The sequence below is a fragment of the Myotis davidii genome, unplaced genomic scaffold (genome assembly GCF_000327345.1).
Source record: "Myotis davidii unplaced genomic scaffold, ASM32734v1 scaffold304, whole genome shotgun sequence".
Taxonomy (NCBI): Eukaryota; Metazoa; Chordata; class Mammalia; order Chiroptera; family Vespertilionidae; genus Myotis; species Myotis davidii.
The window spans coordinates 1,401,005-1,409,354 of NW_006297661.1; positions in this window are offsets into that span (position 1 = coordinate 1,401,005).

The following is an 8,350-nucleotide window of genomic DNA, read 5'->3' on the forward strand; positions in this document are numbered from 1 at the left end:
CACTCCTCACTGTGCATAGGCTGTTCTTCAGTTTCACCACTTCTCCCACTTCTACATGTACCCCAAGACCAGTGGTTCCAGCCTTCCTAATGCCGACCCTTTAATACAATTCCTCGTGTTGTGGTGACTCCCAACCATAAAATTATTTTCGTTGCTACTTCATAACTGTAATGCTGCTACTGTTATGAATCGTAATGTAAATATCTGATATGCAGGATGTATTTAGGTGACCCCTGTGAAAGAGTCGTTCGAACGCCAAAGGGGTAGTTTGACCCACAGGTTTAGAACCGCTGCTCAAGACCAAGCCACGCAGGCTCCCCTCTGTGCCCCATCTCCACCCCCAGCCTTGATTGGGCACCACCTTCCCTGAGCTTCTCTAAATCTCTGTGCATCTTTTGATCATGTAATTGACCATGACACGGTGCTTTTCCAATAACTGACCTGAGAGTCCCTCTCCTACCTGCATCAGCACGACACCTGGCCCAGCGTGAGTGCTTAATAAATTCTGTTGGATGAATGAGGACAGAGATGGCATGCAGATAACATTTACAAAAGATAGAAGGTTGGATTAGAGAACATTTATGCTGGATGACAAAAGCAGTTTCTGAAAGTACATCAAACTACATCTGACAGGAAGGAATTTCATAAGGGAAAATGTCGTTTTGCACTTAGCTTCTAAACAATCGACTGCACACGTGTAGGGTTGTGGAGTATTAGTTTAGGTAAATGTGACTTCAGGGTTTATTTGACTCTAGCTCAAGCTCAGAGAATCTGAAAATTTGAAAGTACATTACAGCTCATCTTGTTTAAGCCTTTCCATGACTCTCCGGTCCCCTCAACAAGGTTTCTGGTAAGGGACAGTCTGTCTTCTGTGTGAACACTTCCATTACTTTGTCAGCCAAGTGCTAGTCGACAAGAACATTTTAAAAATAAAGTAATTTTCATCAGTGAAACTAGAGCCCTCAGATTGTTTTCACGCCTATTATCACATTTACCACATCACATGTTTTCTTATCTAAGTTCTCTACTGCCTAGTGAGTTCTTAAATAATAAACTAACTGCCCTACTAACCTTTGTATCCCACAATGCACCCAGTGAAAAAATGCTGAATGAAAGAAGAAATGACAACACCACGGCTATGGCACGTGCAGGTTATCACATTGGATCGAGAGTGCAGGCTGATGCCAGGCTTGAGTTAGAGTATCAGCCCCACCACACGCTGGCTGTGTGACCTTGGGTGCATCTTTTAACCTAAGTCTTGGTTTCTTTGTCTCAGATAATAATGGGCACGTTGAAGATTAAATGATAAATAAATGTAAGCACCCAGCATTGTCATCCTTCTGGAAATCATGCGTACAGAAATTCTGACAAGAGAGTCTAGAATAGTGAAGAAACCTAAATACAATTATACAGTAAGTAGTTAAGAATAATAGGAATGCTTGCCCCCCAAAAGGGGAGATCAGAGGGAAACATGATAGTTGAAGAACTATTAAGGTAAATAATAATAACCTACTAACGTTTTATATTTTGGAAAGAGCCTCCATCTGTTGTTTTATTTTATTTTCACAATAGTTGTATAATTTAGGGAGGGAGAGTAGGCATGCATTAGCATTCTTAGTCTGTAAATGAAGAAATTGCCTAATGTCCCGCAGCTGAATGTGGTGAAATTGGGGCTGACCCGTGGTATGCTGGTTTGTGGTCCATTTCTCTTTCCATCAGGGCATATCACTTCTAGAGAAACACAGAGGGTGAATCTTTTTTGTGTGGAAGTCAAAGTTAAGATTAATGGGTGGAAAATCATAGTTAGGTTACGTCTCCATAGGGAAAGTTTTTCAGAGTAATTACAATCATCCCATATCACAACTGAATGAAGAAGTGAATTTTATGCCATTCTTCATATTTAAGCAGAGGATAGATGTCCACTCGTTGGAGAGATTGAGGGGGAGTATTTGGCTTGATAATGTCTAAACTTTCCTTAAAGCTCTCTTTCCAAGTCAAGTATCAATAAAATGTTGAATTCTACATATTTAAAATTTCCCTAGCTATTCCTCACAAGAATGTGGTTGAAACAATAATGGCAAGGTTTTGAGTTCTTACGAAGAAAATGTTATTTTAATTCAAAATGGGTTTACATTTATCAGTGGAAACAAAAAGATCTTCAAATCAATTTATCAAAGAGGTGATTCTTTGTTAATGATTCAGGAAAATTTCTTAATCCTCACACTGTTTATTGATATTCTGATATATTTCCTCTCTAGATAAGACTAGTCAACATTGTTTATGTAAAAGGTACTATTATAGCCTAAATTTTCTGAGATTATAGATTTCACTTTAAATGTGTGTTACTCTAACCCAATTAAGATCCTCTCAATAATGTTTCTAGGCAACATACAAGTTAGGCATAATTAAAGACTATGTGTTCACGTTCCTTTTTTACTGCTCTCTTTTGCAGTGGTTTGACTAAATGTGAAAGTTACTTCAGGACACAGTATTCTAAGAGGTGCACAGCAATAAAACAATTTTAATTTGCTCTACTACTCACCTACATGAATGTCTTTCATTTCTTTATGGTGAATTATATTTTTTTCCAAAATCCATTTTATGAAAAGTTATCAGAAGGAAAATTTACAAGGTAGATAGATAAATACATAAATCTGGATTCCAAGCAGCATAAGTGTTAACTCCCAACAAAAGAAGTTTACTATTTATTTCTAAGAAATTTTAAATATCACCCATTAATCCTTCTTCAGTTTTTTTAAACTAAGCAAAAAACACTAAATAAGAAAATATGCTTTAAATTAACTAAAATATGAGTATAAGATAAAGTAATAGATTTTAAAATATTTATGTACATGTGCTTGAACACAGACTCCAGAACTAATAAAAGATTATCTAAATTATTTTTTAATTATTCCAAAAATACTAAAAAAATCAATGTAAGTCCCATATCACTTAATTTTTTACAATGTAAATGCCTATATATTTAGGAATATGGAAAATCCTGGTTACTGGTAGAAATTGATCATTAAGTATTTAAATGTTTAGTCGTTTGTATTCAAGATAAGTTAAACGTTCTTCAACTTATACTTAACCTTTAATAAGGGAATGTTCTCATAAAAGGGAATAGATTTCATTTTAAACTACATTCCATTCAATTATGCGCTGAATATGGAATAAAACGCTGAAGCGATAATACATTCTGACAAATGAAACAAAAGAGGTAGCAGTATTCTCTGTCAGTTTTCACTGATTATCTGGCAAAACTCAATCACAGATTTTGTACTTTCAAGATGGAACAGCTATATAAAGGGTAATTATTATATTTATAGATTTCCATTATGCTTTGAAAGCACAAAAGCAAATAATAAAGATCTTTCTCCTGAATTACATTAGCTCAGATATAAGATTAGGAACTGATTTTCCTGGTATTTTATTGATTGTGCAACTTAATGTATTGTATAATTGCCTTTGAAAAGTTTAATGTATTTGAGTTCACTGTTGGATGATCTGGAGCATAATTTAGAGAACAAGTAACTTAACACATTTAAAAAAATAATCATGACAAAAATTCAGTGATCCAAGGAAATAAAGGATTTGTGGTGGTTATCAAAAAGTTCAATGTGTGTGTGTGGGGGGGGGAGGGGGGTATATTAAACTATCAAGAGCATCATGGAGGCCAATAGGAGAAATCTCTGCCTTAACAGTGGATTCAAATAAACACATTTGAAGAAATCAGATGAAATATAGCACTGAAAGTCAGAATCTGTGCTAAATTCAGCCAGGCATTATTGTGAAGCATCATCTCTAGGTTCTAGTTGTTAGAAGCATTGCGTGTGCCATTGTGATGCCTGTGAGGCATCTAACACTCTTTACCACATATTTTACTACCTATTTCACAATTACCACATATTTCACTAACATGAAGTTTCAACACTTACGATTCCATCAGGAAAAGGGTTCAAAAGTTCCTTATTGCTGAGAGTATCTTTTAAATTTTTTTCTTAAGAGTATCTTTTGTCAATATGGTTATTTTTAATGATATTGAAATAAAAATTACTGAGTTAATATTTAGGAGTTTACTAGAATATCCACTTCTGAAATTACCCAAAAGATTATTTATTTAGATAATGCAGTGCATTTTATTCCTGATATGTATGTGTATTAGTTTTAAAGCACTTTCAGAGACATTATAGATTTTGATCCTTTCCAAAAAACAAATTAAATTTTTAAGTAATAACAAGCTACTTGTTATTCACATTCTCTGTTCTGGGATGAAGATGAGGTTGCCATTGTGCAGTGGACAAGAATTAATAGGTATACATGAGGGACACATACTGAGTATTTTAGAGATGTAATATCACTCTCTTATTTTAGGAACAATACATGCATTAATTGTATTATGTACAATTTTACTTCTGTTTTAAACACAGAAAATACATCATTTTATCAGATGTGGAGTACTGGGAACATATAACCATAATTGAGTCTACATTTTGAAACAAAAGGAGAAACAATTTTATTTAGAATGAGTCATACATGAGTCATACATGTCACAAATCTTATTGCATTAGGTAGTATTATATGAAGTAATTGAATGAATAAGTAGGAAAATGACTTACAGTGATATCTGAAACTCTCTCTGTGTGTCTCTCTAGCTGTGTGTGCTGTGTGTGTCTCTCTCTCCCTTTTCATTGTTTCTTTTTCTTTTATTTCATGGTTGTTAAGAAAGTGATTTCCCAGCTCTACATCATTGCTGTTTTTATGTGTTAAGTGACTATTACATCTAGTCATTTAATATTTAAAAGCAGCTTAAGTCCCAGATAGTAATGGTGGCTATAAATGGAGGTATCTGTAAATCTTATTAAGTAATTATGGCTACTGTGGGCACTAAGGGGCTGTGGATCTGCTTATATTCATATACATCATTGAAAATGTGTTACAAGAAATAATAAACATTCTTTTTCTAAATACATACCCTATTTGAAAAACAGCTGTTATTTTTTCTTGGTTGTGAAATATTCTTGACTCCAAAAAGCCACTTTCCCTGGGTAACCCTGAGAGATGAAATCTCACCTGCAGAGTTCAGCATTGCCAATTTGATCACTGGATTGTGGACTCCTTTTGTGTCAAGTTGAGTAGAGCAGCTGTCCCAATACACCATGCTGACATTCAGGGGGTTGGGTGGAGAGGAGAGCTCAACAGACCACAGAAGAGTAGCTGATTAAGAATGTGAAAATATTGAATTGACTTGGATTTTTATTCTTTCTGATATTTAAATTAAAAACAGGTTTTAGAATATGTAGAATTCGACCTGGTAGGGAAGTTCTAGAACTCTATGGAATCTCATTGGTTATACTTTGTGCAGAAAAGTAATGTGAAAATTCAAGATAAAGGTTTTCTGTGAGGGCAAAGGGAAGGGAAGGAGGTACAGCACATTATTACAAAGTTCCAGAACTTTCATCTGGGTGGTGTGTCTGTGGGCATTCATTTTATTATTGTATTTCATAATTCACATTGTGTGAATGTATAAGGCAAAAACATTTCAAACAGGTAATAATGTGAAAAAATAGTTTTTAAAAAAGATACAAAGACAGTTATCTGTCTTGGAGAGGGTATCAGACATGTTTCATGAAGATTCAAGAACATAATTTTTTTCTGGAGAATTAAAAGATCAAACTTTCAATAATTATTCATATTTTTATTGTTTTCATTAATAACAAAGTTTTGTGTTTTGATTTCTTCTTCTTCTTCTTCTTCTTCTTCTTCTTCTTCTTCTTCTTCTTCTTCTTCTTCTTCTTCTTCTCCTCCTCCTCCTCCTCCTCCTTCTCCTTTTGTTTGTTCTCCATTCTTATTAGGCTTTGAAGAGCTTTTTACATCTTTGTCCACCCCTCACTTCTGCCCACCAAGACCTTGGGTCCTTTGTCCTTGCCCTTGCCCTGCAGGACTCTGTAACCTTCCTGCCTCTATAAATGCTGCTGAATAATGTCCTCCTAAAGTGGGGATATGACTTACATTCTGTATCTTTCCACCCCCTCCAATCAATGTACCTCTCTGTGGTACTCTCTCTGCCTCTATCACGCTTCTCCTTATCTTTCTCCACTATCCTTTCAAGTGGATATCAGAGAACATTTTGACCTTTTTGATATTTTCCTTCTTCACAGATAAGTTGATTCACTACCTGCCTTTGTCCTTAAAAGAATATAAGCTTATGGGCTATCTCTATAGTGGGAGTAAGCTTCCTGTAACTTCTATCATCTTTTCTTTCTTTCCTGTTTTTGTATGCTTGGTTCTCAATGTTATCTTTTCAATTCTATATTGCTCATTGCCTCTGCAACCTGTGTTCCCTCAGGGTTGTTTCTTAAGTTGTGCTAACTTTGTGTGTATTCTTTTGTTAAAAATTGGTCATTCTCTTCTCTTTTTCTCGCACACACACATATTTTTCTGTGGTGTCCAAAATTTAAGGAGGTCTTTTTATGTTTTACTCATTACACCTGCATGTGTCTCTTTTGAAGATTGTGTCTCTCCTGTGGTTGTCATGGACAGATCACCCTTGGAGATTTCTGGGACATGGTTTTACAGTTTACAAAGGTGGACTACACAGCTTTATATCTTCGTAGGTAAATACAATATAATGTGTATGTCTTAGACACACATGCAGATCCTTGTCTACTGCTTTTGAGTAAATGAAACAATTAGAAGGTTTCAGAAGGCATCATGCAACCACTGACTCTTAAATGAAAATGAATACATAATCCCATGACACGGTGAAAATGCCTTTAAATGTACTAAAAAGTTTTTCATCTGCTTTACCTTAGTATTATATCTGGGAGGGAGTCCTGTCGAAGTGAACTTGGGAGATAATACTGTCTTTGTGTTTCTTCCTGAATCAGTCAGCTATAATCACAATAACACTATTATAAACCATTCTTAAAACACAATGGTAGACAACAATAAGCAAGTATATCACAGTTGCTGGTCTGCAGGGCACTTCGGCATCACATTCTCTCATTGCCCTGGTACCAGCAGATGGTCTCATTGCCTATTCTCATGGTGATGGCACAAGTGGCAAAGGAGTGAAAAGGAATGTAGTGCTGCTACTTAAGATTGAGCTCAGAGCTGGCACACAGGCATTCCCACTCACAGTGTATGTGTTATGTGTCAAAGTAACTTACAATTTCAATGGAATGAGAAATATACTCCACCCCTATTAGGGGGAACCTCAAAGTCCTAAGGGAAAGGATGGCTGGGAACAAATGTGCCATCTATTTTATTGGCATTCTCTCCAATATAAAGAGGGCTTGATACTAATTATTTGACATGAAGCTCTACTGTCTTACTTAAATATTGCATTATTTTGAGAAATCCTTAAGAAATATACTAGGTTGTATTTAGAAAAATAACACAATGAAAATCAGGTAATAAAATATTAAATAGCTACCTGTGATGGACAAGCGACTGGGTGCGGACCAATGAGAAAGGCAGAGTATAAGATGAGGTGTTCGCCCTTATGAAACAGCCAACCTGCCACAAGACATGCTGACAGAAAGAGATGAAGTGTCATGAATGAAACAGCCAGAGCTTCACAGCAGGCCCCCAAGGTCTCCAGGGCCCCTCAGGTTATGCTTCTGTCAGAGAAAGAGGCTTCCACCAAAGGTCTTTTCAAAGGTCTTTTCAATCTTCTGTAAAGGATTTGGAGGTCAGCCCTGAAAAATTAGTCCTCTCCAGGAGCAGGGAACTCTGATCCTCTCATTTTATGTCCCAATTGCCTTCACTAGGATTAAAGACAGCTGCCGCATAACCCTCAGACAGTTATAAATGAGGCTCTAATTACCACAATAAAGACTTTTGATCTGCAGAGCAACTTCTCTGTTAGATCAGCCTGAGATTTAGGATGGTGATTTCTGTTTGTAGCCTTGTGTGAGGATTAGCTTTTAGAGCTTGACAAACAGAACGTTAGCATTGGTCCTCTCTAGTCTGACTAACAGTGAACAAAAGGAAGTGTGGCTGTGTCCCTAAGCTTTGCAAAGCACAAGAGCTGCAGCACTAAAATTCAGGACGTTTTCGGCCCCTGGGCCATGGTGGAATGCTGTTGGAATGCAGAGAATTTCCTTTAGAAAGTAAATAGTATTTTTCAAAGTAGCCATAACCTGTATCTGAACTATGGCTTTAAATACTACTTTGTGTGTGGTCCATATCATTAAAATCCTGATGGACAGTTGCAGTTAGATTCTGAGACTCATCCTCCATGAGTCTCAAGATCCCTTATGAACAGAGACCTCACTTAAAAGAAAAATTCAGCATGGAGAGATAGTAGATAAATCAGAGTAGTTTTAAGTTCTTTTATAAAGTA